This window comes from Sarcophilus harrisii, chromosome 4 (assembly GCF_902635505.1).
Source record: "Sarcophilus harrisii chromosome 4, mSarHar1.11, whole genome shotgun sequence".
Lineage (NCBI taxonomy): Eukaryota > Metazoa > Chordata > Mammalia > Dasyuromorphia > Dasyuridae > Sarcophilus > Sarcophilus harrisii.
Genome location: NC_045429.1, coordinates 261,887,172 through 261,903,646, shown reverse-complemented (window position 1 = coordinate 261,903,646; position 16,475 = coordinate 261,887,172).

Here is a 16,475-nt window from a genome sequence, read left to right as displayed (position 1 = left end):
ATATTAATTTTCTTCATACTATATATTTCTACAGTAATAAAAAACTATGTCATTATTTAAAATCACAAGTGCTTAAAATAACAAAGGACTTTAAAAACCATTTAATTCTCCAAATTGCAGATTAGACAAATATTTTGTGAAATAAATGGTTAGTAAAAGAACACTGAATTTGGAATAAGACAAGGTCTGGGTTGAATTCTGCCAACTCAGTAGGTGGTAACCATAGTTAAATTCTCTGAGCCTCAGTTTCCTTCTCTGTAAAATGATGATAATAATAATAATACCTAAAGTGCCTCTTTCATACAGTTATTGTGAAAATCACTTGTATCAGATCACTGCCCAACTAAAGTTTTGAATCAGTCTGAGAACAATACAATCATTTCTAATTACAAAGCTGTGATCTAAATGTGGACATCTCAGAGACAGAGCATGATTTCTTGGGGTGTTCTGCTCATACCTCAGAGAAGTAGTACATAGAAAAGGATATAAAATCCCGCTTCAAGAATGAGCTTGACAAAAAGTACCATCTCACCTGGCACTTATGGAGAATAACTTTGGTAGTTGTGTGCTGTATGAGACTAAACATTTCATTAACTTCTACTGGGTGAAATTTCTATTCGTTCAAACCAAGTCAGCAAGCATTTTTTAAGCACCTATTATTTGCCAGGAACTGCTAAGCTCAGGAGATAGGTTAAAAACAACATACAAAAAATGATGTGGATTTACAGGATAAATTAGATTTAATCATAGGGAAGGTACTAACATTAAGAAAGATGGGGAAAAACCGCTTCCAGAAGGTGAAATTTTATGAGACCACTAAACCAGCTGGTAGAGATTAGGAAGGAGAGAATACTTGGCATAAGGGGTAGCCAGCATGAAAATGCAAGGTTAGAAGATGTGTATGTATGTATGTGTGTGTGTATGTATATATATATATATATATATATATATATATATATATATATATATATATATACATACACCACTGGTATATAGATATAATCTACCATTATATATATATAATGGTAGATTAACAGCAGGGAGGCCAGTATCATTGGATTTTAAGAGTGTTACATGGGAAATCAAGTATAAAAAGATAGGAAAGATAAGGAGAAGTCAGGTTTTGAAAGTCTTTAAAAGCTAAATTGCATTTTATTTTGGAAGTAATGGAGAGTCATTGAAGTTGAATTAGTATGGTACCTTACTTTAAAGTCTGGATACAACATCAATCCATCCAAATAAGGATTATAGCCTTTTGTGTTACTCTTATCCTTAGTATTCTGAATGTTAGAGATAAATCTTCAGCCTTGCTATGGGAACTCCTCCAACTTTAATCTTTTGTTGTTGTTGTATAAGGCATCTTATATACTAGTTTGTTGTGGTTATTAATAAAACAGTTTATATTTTAACTTTTCTTCCACACATCTTTTCTCCTCAAAAACAAACCAAAAAAAATAAAATAAAATAAAATAAAAAACCTAAGGGAGGGGATTCTGGGAAGATGATGGAACAGGTCACAAACAAGGCAAAATTGCATCTCAGAGTGAATGTAAATCAGTTAAAAACAACTAAGAACTGGGACAAAATTGTAATCCTTTTAGGATACTCAGAATGGAGGTTAGGCCCCTGTGAAATATTAACACTTCCAAGCTACTTGCACCTAAACAGCAAGCTGCAGGAACCTTCACCTCCCAGATATGCTGGGGAATCTGGGTCATTTGGAAAACATTGAGAGAATCTCTGCTGATAAGGACCTTCAAGCCCAGCTGTGCTGCCAAGATGTGGCCCTGGTTCAGAATGAATCAGAACAAGCCTTGTGAGTGCAAAAGCAATGGGGCACAAATACAGCTGGCTGTGGGCACTTAAGTGAGTCCTGAGCTCTTGGTTTTGAAGTCAGAGGGGAGAACTGAAGGATTATTTGAGGCCAGAGGCACCATCCCATCACCTCAGCACCTACAGGTAATTATAATAACGAGCCCTTATTTAAAAAAAAAAAAAAAAGAAAAAAGATACAACCATAGTAAATTACTATGGGAATAAGGAAAATTGGGATTCATGTCTGGAGGAGGATATTTAAATTTTTAAAAGCTTTTCCTACCCCCAAAGAGTAACTTTAAATGGTCACCTTCCTGAAAAAGAATTCATAGCAGAACACAAAAAAGATTTTAAAAATCAAATGGTATTGAAGAAAAACAAGATCATAAAAAAGTCAACCAACTGGAAAAGGAGAACCAGAATCTTAAGAAAATTACTCCTTGAAAACTACAATGGGGCAAGGGGAAGCCCGGGAAGTTATGAGACCAAGAAATAAAATATAAAAAATGTAAAAATGGAAGAGATGTAAGACATAAGAAAAACATGGGGAACAGATCAAGAAGAGAAAATATAATTGGACTACATGAAAATTACAATAAAAAAAGAATCTTGATACAATAATACAGGAAATAAAGAAAACTGCTGAAATATTAGAGCAAGAGGGGAAAACAGAAACAGAAAAAATTCTTCTATCATCACCTGAAAGAGTTCCTAATAAAAAAAAAAAAAAAGAAAGAAAAAATTATTGTCAAATTTCAAAACCCCCAGGTCAAGGAGAAAATTTTATGAACAAGAAAAACATTATATATGTGGAACCACAATTGGAATCACATCAGATATAGCAGTGGCTACATTAAAAGATCACAAGTTTTGGACCACTATATAATGAAGAGCAAAAAAAATTAGGATTGAGGCCAAAAATTCCATTACCAGCAAAGTTAAGCAAAATTCTGAATGGAAAAGAAATGTCATTCAATTATTTGCCAGACTTTCAGGACTTTGTTGCAAAAAGACCTGAAATTTATAGAAAATTTGACATGTAAAATTCAATAGAAATAACTGGTTAACAACAAAGACTAATTTCAAGGGACTCGGGACAAATTGTTTATGTTTATATGTGGAAATATAAACTATATGTCTAAGATTAACACTAATAATTGGGTAGTTTGAAAGAAAGATTGGGGTAGAGCTGAATATGATATGATTTTGAAAAAGCAAAAATGTATGAAAAGATAAAAAAAAAGAGTGAATATACAAATGAGGAACAAGAGCAAGAAATGACACAAAGCAATTGAGGGAGAAAGGCTAGTGCTTCTGGAATCCTGCTCATCAGGAAGGGTTATCTAGAACCCAATCTAAATAAAAGTCTTCTAATTTTACAAAGAAATAAGAGGGGGAGGGAAAAAATAAGGTGGAACATATAAAAGGGTGTGCAGATTAAAGAGAATGAAATAAATTGTGTAGATTAAGGAGAATGAAATAGAGAGAGGAAAGAATAGACAGACCAAGGGAGGGATCCTTGGGGTGGGAGGGGGAAGAAGAGGAGGTCTATGTTAAGTAAAAGCAAGGCAAGTTAGGGGATAGATGTAGAGGAGTCAGAAGGAATAAGAAATAAGAGATACCTATAAACAATAATGACAATTATTAAGTAGAACTTAATAGAAAAAAAATCAGGGCTAGTAATCACTGATCTCAAAGTTAGAGTTAAAATAAATTTAATTAAAAAAAGAAAAAGGGAAACTGTTATATTCCATTTGTATTAATCAATATTGTTCTAGACTATTTAAAATAACTAGTTAGTGTAAGGTTGGAATATTGCTGTGATGTAGAAAATGATGAATTAGTGGATTTAGAAAAATATGAAAAGACTTGGACTTATGAAAGATGATGTTAATCCACCTTAGGGAAATAAAGGACAAGTAAGTATATTATGGTTTTATAAAGATGTATATTGATATACATGAATATATATGTACATATGATTATGGTTATATATATGCATAATTACACATTTATATATACATATGTGTATACATACATTTATGTATGTATATATAAATATATCTGCACTTAATTGTAGGGAGGTAGAAGAAATGCAAAAAGAATAATGTAAAAGTGCACAGCAGAGAACAAAAGAAAATCTACAAGGAAAAAAATGGACAGTTCTTAATATAATGTATATTATTTATTATATGTGCTTTCTTGAAATGGAAATTTTGTTTCATATTTTGAATCCTTATGTTCTGCTATGTACATGAATCTTTTTTTTTTCATTTTCTATTTTGTATTTGTTTTAAATAAATACACTAAAAAAAGAAACCCACTGGAGATGTGTTAAACATGTATATAAATATAAACAATTTTAAAAATCAATTGCATTGATCAATGTCAAATACTTTGAAAACTTTAAAATGTTAGCAAAAAGTAAACAAAATATTTATAATTAAGAGAGTCAAATAGTTTTGACTTGTAGCACACCACACCATAAATGAATTAATGAATGAGTGATCATTTATGAAACTGGTAATACGTCCCCAAACACTGTACTAAGTGCTAAGAATAAAAATAGAAAAGCAAGACAGTAAGTAAGGGGGTTACATTCTAATAAGATAACACAAGGGAGTAGTGTCTAAGAAGTAGTTTTTTGTGGATAGTAAGAGCCAGAGAAGAGTGGACATGACCTTTCTAGTAGCAACAGCAGTATTGGTTTGATTGTAGGACAAGAGTATGGGGTATTGGTATGATTAAGCAGTGGGTCCAGGGCAAATTATGGCAAAATGATCAAGAGAGAATGTGAAATATGGTTGGATCTGGCTGGATATAGTAAGCCATGTCATACCTTCAGATTGGGGTGGGAAAAAAGTAGAGGACTTTTGCATACTGTCAGAGTCAGTAGGATTAGTACTAGGAATTTTTGGGGGGAGAGGAGGGTAGAGTGATGTGGATATTAGGTTTTACCTAGGGTCACACAGCTAGTATTAAGTGTCTGATGTCATATTTGATTCTCCTGATTCTAGGATCAGTGCTCTACACATCTGCCATCTAGCTACACCCATTACTAGGAATTTTGATGCTATCCCTGTCTATCTTGTCCTGTGTGCACTGTGTCCTGCCCAACTGTCCTAATTCCCATTTCATTAGATCCAGAGATATATTCCTTGCTCTAAAATGTCATCTTTGTATCCTCTATTGACGTGATTCAAAAATTCAATTCCCTTTCCATGATTAAGGCTAAATAGCAATTGAGGCAAAGAATCTCCTGCCATTTATTTCTTATTCCTCTCTGAAGAGGCAAAAGACCTTTACAGAACTGAAGGTCAAATACCTGAAAGAAAAATATGTTTTTCTTAAATATATAATACAATTATATATATATACATAATTGATTATATATATGTAAAATATATAATATAAATATATTTATATATAAATTATATAATTTATATATAATACATTTATAAAACATATAATAAGAATTAAAATTAGATAAGAATCAATGGTGTCAGCCCAAAGATCCATAAAGTATTAAAGCTTCTGCATCTTTGCCATTTCCAGGATATGACTACATTGAATATTTAACAGATGATTCTTTTCATCTCATATGGTTCCAGCATACCCTTGGATAGAAGTCATTTGGATTTTATCAGCTGCTAGACATTGCTTCCATGAACTGAAAGAGAACATGTATGTGTATTGAGTAAAATTCTCTCTTCTACCTGTAGTGCAAAAGAAAACATGCCTGTAAGTGATATTTTGATTAAGTCATTGTTGACATGGAAACACCGTTATTTCAAAATTTTAACTAGAATAGAATTTTAGATTACAAAAAAAAAAAATTGGTAAAGTGGAAAAAATGATGAGGAAAAAGGATTGCTTGGGGCGGGGGGAGGGGGAAGGGGATTTTGTCTGTTTTTTTTGTTTTTTGTTTTTTTTTTTTTTTGTTTTGTTTTTTAGAAATGTCCTTAGACAGAAAATTAAAAAATGAGATGAGGCAAACCTCAGTGTTTTATCATGGAAATTTCACTTCATTGTGTCCCTTCCTCCCAATCCTCAATTGTTGCTGGAAAAAATAATAATAATTACATGTTTTGTTTGCTTACAAAATACCTGTACTGAAACTTGAAGTTAAAGGATTAGCTTCCATTTTATTTGAGGATATAAAGTTTCCTGTTTTTCTCTATTTAATTACAAAATAAATAAATGCCTTTGCACCTGGTTAACAAAACAAAAAGCAGTGTTCAGATTAATCAGGCTGGCACTGAAAAACAGTAGTTTCAATTTCCTCTTGTAGTTCATGAACTGACGAGTAGTATTTTAGCTGAGGGTGGGGTTGGGGAGAGCGGGAAAGAAGGAAGAAATTCAGATTTCCCTGTGGGCTTCAACATCTTCTAGATGACTGTTTGAGTCACCTTTCTGTTTTTTTAATTAACTATTCTAGTTAATGGTTACTTCCACTGCTTACTTGTTAGAGAGCCCTTTAATGATGAAAACACATCACTTATTCTGTTCTATATACTCTATGGAATTAGACCTTGTATAATTACTGTATTAAAGCAATGAAAATGTTGAAGAGGACCTTTTTCTAATTAGATAAAATAATTTAAAAGCATTTAAAAAATTGATATATTTCGTTTTTCAAAGCATTAGCAAAAACAAACTCTGATCAGGGTTCACTTACAGTTCTGTTGTGAAGATCAAATGAAATAACATATAAACTGCATTGCAAAACATATATGTTGCACAAATATTAGTTATAATTATAATGCTAAGTGTACTCTTTGGTTTTAATAAAGTATAAGGACAAACATTAATGTGCTTGATTAAATTTGTGTTGTCTTAATCACAACAAAATCTGTATACAATTGAAAAGTAATCATAGTATTATTATGAATATATAGAAAAATATTGTTTATTCAGTGTACTGAAATTATGCTTTTTTTATTATGAGTCATGAGATAAAATGGTTATTTGTATTTGAAGAAACATCATAACTCTGTAGCCTTCCACCCTAAGGGTCTTGGAGCTCATGAGTCAGGAGCCACTATCTCAAACTGTTCAATCCTTGACCACTATGAACATAATTCTCAAATAATTGGAAAATTACCATAAATGAGTAGGTATGTCAAGTAGTGACTTAAATAAAAGATCAGGAAATAGGGACTCTAAAGATTTAATCCTGTTATCTATAAAGTCTCAGGTATCATAATGATCTTGTTTCCCTATAAATAGTGCTAATACCTTAGTATTGAAAGGAACATGCATTTATTAAATTATGTTTATAGATGATAAGCATTGCTTTTTGATAAAGATATTGTTGACAAGTATTAGTGAATGCCTAATTTATTAACTTAAATATTTAAAATTCAATTTTGCCTAAAACTTCCAAAGTTATAGCTCCAAATTAATTTACTATGAAGAATATGCCCTTTTATATCTGTTTTTCCTCCTCTTAATATCCCATTTTGTTAGTAAAGCATCAGTGTAGTTCAATTCAATCTGAAATAGTTACACATAAAATAAATATGATAAAATTATAGGATTTGAGGATTAGAACTATAATTTCATAGGCATAAATAACTCCTGATGGAGGAAACTCCATGTACCAGTATGGGGTACCACCTTTTCTGCAATAATCTTAGAGTTACTTAGCTCACTGACAGGTTAAGTGACTTTGTTGGAGTTGTACAAGCAGGATTGTCAGGAATAGAACCTGAACCAAGTTATCTTAGCTTTTAAACTATTTCTGTATCCACTACACCACATAGAAATAGAAGATAGTTGAGATTCTAGAGTATAAATTTGATCTAGAACATCAGTGAGCTTACTGGTTAAAATTTGTGATTTGTATAAGTACTTTAAGAAAAAACTAGCATTATCTGTCTTAAATAGCTAGATGTCAGCCTACCTAGAAATAGGAAATCATAAAATAACTTTTGTTAAGTCCCATCTATTTCTTTGACATACCATAACATTCTCCCTCTCTCTCTCTTTTCTCTCTCTCTCTCTCTCTCTCTCTCTCTCTCTCTCTCTCTCTCTCTCTCATATTCTCTCTCTCTCTCTCATATTCTCTCTCTCTCTCTCTCAATCTATCTGTCTCTCCCATCTCTTAATTTTTAAATTTTATTTTATTTTTAATTTGTGGAATAAAACAAGCATTTCCATAACAGAGTATAATTTTAAAATGGATGATTGTACATGAAACTGCAAATCTATTATGTACAACTTGCTATTCCTTTTAAATATATAATAAAATCATCATGTAAAATTTTCTTTCCTTCTTAAGTAGTTCCCCAATCATAGGAAACTTATATTCTACAAAATGTATGTGTATAACATGCTTATCTATATATACATATATGTATATATATTTTTTCATATATGAAAAAAAAATATATATATATATAAACACACATCTTTGTGTATGTATGGAGAATATAAATTTAAATGGTATGTCAGAAAAGACTATGGGTAATAAGTATGTCCAAAAACCTAAAACAATCACCCTGTATTCTTGGTGTAGAAAGAACTAAATCTTTTAACCACACTTAATGGGGAAGAAGTCAAGCTCTAAGGCATTCTCTTGCTATGTTAAGGATAATCATTCAGTCATTTATTTGTAGGTTCATACAATGATGGTATCATAAAGCTAGAAATATAAGGGACATCAGAGACCATATGGTCCAACCTCCTACTTGACAGATGGAGAAACTAAAATCAATAGAGGACTTATACAAGGTCACATATTAGTTCATTCAATAAGCATCTACTTAAAAAAATAACCAATCTTTTTTTGTTGTTAAATGAGTGACATGTTTGTTGAATAAAATAATATTAATACTCCACCCTGTATTTTAAGTACAAATCTGCCAGAAACAGTTTTATTAAATAGTACTATTCAAAAGCCAAACATTTCTAGCTTAAAAGAGATGTCCACAATGATATGGACCCTTCTTCACCATCACCCATGCGTTCTGATATCACTCTACAAAGACAATTTGAGAAATTTGAAGTAAAAATAGGAATCTTAAACAAGAAAAGTGTTGCAAAATGATTATTTTGGGGTTAGCATTCTACTCAATCTAATAGAAAAATAATTCCTTAATCTTTACAAATTACTCCTGCAAAACTAAACTTCTAAAAATCACTTATCCCTCTTTGAGTATTCACTTCAAGAGCTCTGCCTCCACAGCTTGTCAAAAATGCCCTGAAGTAATCAAAGTAATCAAAAATTTCTCCAATGGGGAAAAAGAGGAGTTCCTTTAAAAGAGTCATTAATCTTATTTATTCTAAGAAAGGAAGAAATCAATTATCTTAACTAACTGTAAAATGTGGTTCTTTCTAAGTATGGTTACCACTTTTAACCCATTTTCCTGGGTCTTAGGTATCAGTCTTGACCTTTCAACATACCATTCTTGATATATTTTTATAAATGTAAAAATAAAAATCTTGAAGGGACTTTAGACTAGAGGAATATTCTTAATATTTTCAGTAGAATTAAAAAGATCTTTAATATGCTCACATATAAAAGACTGCTTAATTTCCAGATCTTTCCAAGTTTTAGATACAAAACATCTTGGATGTTTTCACCCTCTGACATCATTTGAAAGAAGTCCTAGCTCTTTCCCTCCAATAAAGACTAAAACCTCTGGAAATCTGCCACTCCATATCAAGATCATGTAAGATGGAAAACAATATTTTCCCTTGTGAATATCTTTCTGAAGTGAGGCAGTCTCATGGACCTTAGAGATTTGTGCAATGTTAATTATCCTCTGGTAGAGGCAGTATTTTGGAGAGAGAGAGACAGAGAGACAGAGAGACAGAGAAACAGAGAAAGACAGAGAGACATAGAGAGACAGAGAGACAAAGACAGAGACAGAGACAGAATATCCTATCATAATGGCCAGTATTAATCATGCCGTATCAATTTGCACAGAAGGAGCAAACCTTTATTCCTAGAAGATTCTGCATTTGGGAATTCTCTATGCCAGTGAAATCAAGATCCAGTACTAATTACCAGTGTTAATCTTGTTTTAGATTTCATAATGTTTATCACAAATTGGCCCGAATACCAGGAAGATGAATTTTGAATTAAAGAGATAAAGAGAGAAGTGGAGAAGTGTTTTGATAAAAGAACGAGGGACTTAAAATGATTTCCCTTTTGTCACCATCATAAACCCCTCCTCTTCTAGAGGTGTGTACATTTTTCTCCTCCCTCTCCTTCCAAGGACTATAATAGATGCAAATACTATAAGCTCTCTTGTCCTTTATCAGTCTTCAAACCCACAGAACTGAGATATTGCTGTTACTTCTTCAATATCAAGGTGAACTATCAATAACAGGTAGGAATTATTTAGTTTATAAGGACTGAAAAGAGTGACAATGGGAGGAAGAATTTTAAAAAGAAAAATGATAATTGTCCCCTACATAAAAAGCCATACATCTATAAACATATGTATCAATATGAAAGATATTTTTTACTTTTTAAATTATTTTTAAAAGTGAATTTCACAAAGTATAAAATTGTTTTTATTTGAATAGAGGCTTGACCAGGAAAACATATGGGTTATTGACCTTTGAAAGCTCAAAGTCTGTATTTACAAAAAATTGATAATGCAGCATTAAAAAGAGTATTTATATTTATGGTTATAATCTCTCTCATTTTGTTGTAAGGGATATATTTTTTCCATGTGCTACTGTGAAAATATCTACTATGTTTCTGTGTTGTATATAATACACATTGTATATGAGTATACAATACACATTAATTAATGAAATATTTTAAGCATTTGTTGCACCCTAGTGGAGACAAACGCTCCAGAGAAACAGAAATCCCTAAAAGCTATGTAGGCATAATTATTTTTCTTGGCACGTTCTTTAAATTAGGGGTTCTGTTATTAAAGTCAATTTAGTCAATGCATCAGAAACAATTCTAGTCCCTAGATGCAAATTGTGTCTGCTCAAATTTTGGGAGGAAAGTATATTCTTCCAGATGAGCTTGGACTTGTCATTGTAATTTGTTAATATCATTCCGACTACATTCTTAAATGTAGGGAATCTCATTCTCTTCTATGAGGTGAAAATTTCCATGAAAAATAGTATATTTTCTTTTTCTTATTTGGTTAGTCTTAAAATAAAATCAGAGTAGATTTGCCAAGTAGGATACCTTAAGGAAAATCATCATTTGAACTTGAAATTCAATAGGTACATTAATCCTCTCAAAATAATTGAAAATTATTGGTTGAGTGGAAATCATCTAATTCTAATTAAGAACTTAATGCTATGTGTGCTTAAAGAATACATTACAGAAAGAACATTATCCTCCCCCTTATCAATTTGTTTACATGCTAAAAGTGACCAGACCAAAAAAAAAAAAAAAAAAAAAAAAAAAAAAAAAAAAAGAACACCAAAAAAGAAAATACAAAAACAAAAACTGCAGTGAGTTGGAGGTAGATGTGGCTGAAGATTTTTTTCTTATATATCAAATAGTTGTTATTTGCTTCATTTGAGGGAGAGGAAGGAAGAAGAAAGATTTTTATCTCTATGCCTACTCTTTAATGATTTTTAATGAGATTGAGTTTTCAAAGATTAGATTCAAGGAACAAAATTTTATGAGTTGATATTTTGAAAGAGAAGTATGTAAAATTTCATATGTAAAAAGTAATATTATTGTAGCCCCATAATGATAATGATAACTTACCCACATTTATGTTATATTTAAAAGTTTTCAAAACATTTAAAGACTTACAAGATAGAAAGCTCCCAGGTATGAATTTCCAAAAAAGAACAGAAAAATTAAGAAGAGGTATGGATTTAAAGTTTGAAGGGACCATAAAGATTATCTGAGGTTTATGCTCTTCAGTCTTAGAGAGAAAAAAAATCAAGGGAGACATAAGAAAAATAATGTACAATATTCCAAAATGTTTTAGCAACACTTTTTTTTTATGGAAATAAAAAAATGAGAAGTACCCATTGACTGAGAATAGCTTAGGAAATTGTTTCATATGGATATAATAGAATATAATTAAAAAGTAAAAAAATAAAAAATATGAATCAAAAAACTTAAAAAGATTTGTAGCAATTAATAATAGAAAAATATAAGCATAACCAACAGCACAATATACACTAGTAAGTAGGAGAGGAGAGAGAGAGACAAAAACAGAGAAACAGATGGGAGCAGAATATGAATTGAAAAATGTGGCATGGTCCTGTATGAATGATTTAAAAAAAAAAACTAAAGCTCCTAAAGTTAGGAAAGAAAAGCTAAGGCTTGAATTTTGCTTGCTTAAAATTTTATTAAAGATAATAAATGACAGAGTATACTGGACCATTCAACTTTTATTTTGTTTCTTTTTCTTTTTTGAGTATAATTTTTATATTCAAAAATCCAGGACTGGGGGGGGGTGGGGAGAATGGTAAAGTATTGAAACCTAGGTTAAATGAAGAAAGCTTTGAATTGGTCTGGCCCAAATGCTCTATATACCATGGTACTTAACAATTTGACTGAAGTCCCCATTAAATTACTATTGGTGAACCAGAAAATGGAAGAACTGCCACAAAACTAAATTTAAGCAAATCCTGTTGTTTTTTTTTTAATGGAAAAGAGTTTTATAGAACTGAAAAAATTCATTTAAACATAAAAAAGTCAAGAATATTAAGAGAATCAATAAAAAATGTGAAAGGTATCTAGCAGTACTAGTAATTTTTAGATTATACTACAAAATGTTAATTATTTGATATTGAAAAAGAAATAAAGTAGTTGAACAATGGAGTAAATTGGAATAAATACAGAAGTAAATGAGCACAGTAACTTTGTGTTTGATCACACCAAGGAATCCAGCAAGAACTAATTATATAACAAAAACTAATGCGAAAATTGAAAAGTAGTCTGGCAGAAACTAGGCATAAATCAACCTTTTATACCAAGATAAGCTCAAAGGAGATACATGATTTATATATAAAAGGTAACATAAGCAAATTAGAAGAGCATGGGGGAAAATTATCTGTCATCATGGATAGGGAAAAAGTTCATAATCAAATAAGAAATAGTGAGATTCATAGGAAATAAAATGGATAACTTTGATTATATAAAATTAAAATGTTTTTCCACAATCAAAACCAATGCAATCAAAATGAAAAGGAAAACAGAAAAACTAGGAAAACTTTTACAGAATTTCTCTTATAAAGATCTAATTTCTCAACTATGTGAGGAACTGAGCCAAATTTCTAAAAAATATGAACCATTTCCTAATTGATAAATGATCAAAAGTTAAGAACAAACAGTTTTTCAAAAGAAACCAAAGCTAACTCCAACCAGTCATATGAAAAATGCAAATTAACTAGAGAAATGAAAATTTTAACAACTCTAAGGTACCACTTTACATCCATGACAGAACATGACAGAAAAGGAAAGTTACAAATGTTGGAGAGGATGTGGAAAAATAGGTACATAATTGATAGAACTCTATTAATCCAACTATTCTGCAGAACAATTTAGAATCAAAAGGATATAAAACTATGCATACCCTTTGACACAACAATACTACTATGAGGTCTATATTCCAAAAAGAACAAGGGAAAAGAAGAACCCATATGTACAAAAAAGAATTTATAGCAGTTTTTGTTGTTTTGTTTTGTTTTTTTGTAGTGACAGAATTGTAGACTATGAGGTTACCCATCAATTGAGGAATGGTTCAACAAGTTTTGATACATAATTAGGATGGAATATTATTGATGCTATAATAAATGATGAAGATAGTATCAAAAAAGTCTGGGAAGACATATATAAACTAATGCAAAGTGAACAGAAAACAATGTATGTAGTAACAACAATATTGTAGAGAGAATCAACTGAAAAACTTAGCAATTCTGACAAATATAGTGCTCTATGTTAGTTTCAAAGCATTCATGGTGGAAAGTGCTGCTCACTCCCAGATAGGGAACTGATCGACTCAAAAGTAGAGACTGAAGCATTTTTTCTTTTTTTCTTTTCTTTATTTTTATTTCTTTTATTTTCTGCAACAAGACTAATGTGGAAATTTGTTTTGCAAGACTTCATATGCATAATGGAAGGAAGAAAAATTGAAACTAAAAATTACTTTTAAAAATCAAAATCAGAAGAAAGAAGGCCCTATTAAACTAAACATCAGTAAACCCAACTTATGATAATGTCAAAATTCTAGAATATAAAGAAATAGTTAGTAACCATTTAGAAAAGGAACCAGTAAGCACAAAGTACTAGTACATCATCAATTAAACATGAGATAGGAATTTAATCTTATTTTCTCTTTTGGCAAATAGATCATGGGAATGGCATATAATCACCTAGATAGTATTTAAATATTTGACAAATCTTATCGTGCTTTTCTTGTACGCAGGATAGATTTGGATTAATTAAAAGTTTATTTATATGAGTTCAGAAATAATTGGAGACCGGACTTTAAAAGCCGTCATTAATGATTTGATGTTAATTTGGAGAGAATTCTCTAATACTGTGTCACAGGAGTTTGTAGTTTTGTGTTAGTCAACAGTTTTTTTAAAAAAATATATCAATTACTTGGCATTCTTATTCTTATTAAATTTGGATATGACAAAATTAGGACAGATATTTAATATATTAGATAATAGAACCCCCTGCAATAAAAAATAAAAAGACTAGGACAGCTAGGTGGCACAGTGGATAGAACACCAGCCCTGAATTCAGGAGGATCTGAGTTTAAATCTGGTCTCAGACACTCAACACTTTCTAGCTGTGTGTCCCTGGGCAAGTCACTTACCCCCAATTGCCTCAGATAGAAAGATAGATAGATAGATAAAAAGACTAAACTATCTATATATAGAAACTAGATTGATATATACTACAACGAAGTCAATGAGAAAAGAAAATTCTCATATATCCCAAAATGTTTATAGTAAGACCTGGAATAGAGTATTAAACAAATATTTACTGACCTCAAGACTGTAAAAATTAATTTTTTATTATAGCTTTTTATTTACAAGATATATGCATAGGTAATTTTTCAGCATTGACAATTGTAAAACCTTTTGTTCCAACTTTTCACCTCCTTCTCCCTACCCTTTCCCCCAGATGGCAGGTTGACCAATACATGTTATATATGTTAAAATATAAGTTAAATACAATATATTTATTCATGTCCAAACAGTTATTTTGCTGTACAAAAAGAATCAGACTTCGAAATAGTGTACAATTAGCCTGTGAAGGAAATCAAAAAATGCAAGTGGACATAAATAGAGGGATTGGGAATTCTATGTAGTGGTTCATAGTCATCTCCCAGAGTTCTTTTCCTGGGTGTAGCTGGTTCAGTTCATTACTGTTCTATTGGGATGGATTTGGTTCATCTCATTGTTGAAAAGGGCCACGTCTATCAGAATTGATCATCATATAGTACTGTTGTTGAAGTATATAATGATCTCCTGGTCCTGCTCATTTCACTCAGTATCACTTCATGTACGTCTCTCCAGGCCTTTCTGAAATCATCCTGCTGGGCATTTCTTACAGGACATTAATATTCCATAATATTCATATACCACAATTTATTCAGCCATTCTCCAATTGATGGGCATCCACTCAGTTTCCAGTTTCTGGCCACTACAAAGAAGGCTGCCACAAACATTCTTACACATACAGGTCCTTTTCCCTTCTTTAAAATGTCTTTGGGATATAAGCCCAGTAGTAACACTGCTGGATCAAAGGGTATGCACAGTTTGATAACGTTTTGGGCATAGTTCCAAATCACTCTCCAGAATGGCTGAATGTATTCACAATTCCATCAACAATGTATCAGTGTCCTTGTTTTCCCACATCCCCTCCAACATTGCGCATTATTTTTCCCTGTCATTCTAGCCAATCTGACAGATGTGTAGAGGTATCTCAGAGTTGTCTTAATTTGCATTTCTCTGATTAATAATGACTTGGAACATTTTTTCATCTGGCTAGAAATAGTTTCAATTTCTTTGTCTGAGAATTGTCTATTCATATCCTTTGACCATTTATCAATTGGACAATGGCTTGATTTCTTATAAATTAGAGTCAGTTCTCTATATATTTTGGAAATGAGGCCTTTATCAGAACCTTTAACGGTAAAAATGTTTTCCCAGTTTATTGTTTCCTTTCTAATCTTGTCTGCATTAGTTTTGTTTGTACAATTTGATATAATCAAAATTTTCTATTTTGTGATCAATAATGATCTCTAGTTCTTTGGTCATAAATTCCTTCCTCTTTCACAGGTCTGAGAGTTAAACTATCCTATGCTCTTCTAATTTATTTATAATCTCATTCTTTATACCTAGGTCATGAACCCTATCTTGGTGTATGGTATTAAGTGTGGGTCAATACCTAGTTTCTGCCATACTAGTTTCCAGTTTTCCCAGCAATTTTTGTCAAACAGTGAGTTCTTATCCCCAAAGCTGGGAGGAAGACTGTAAAAATTATAAACATCAATGGGAGGTTAAAAAAAAAAAAAAGATTTGAACTAACCAAGATTAAGTAACAATTCTAAAGAATTGGTGGATCAGAGAACAGCTCATAGAAATAACAGATGATTACATCAAAGAAAATGACAACAATAAGACAATATACAAAATAATTTAAGTGGCAAAGGAGAAATGAGTTATCTAGAGAAGTAATGAGTCTCTTTTCACTA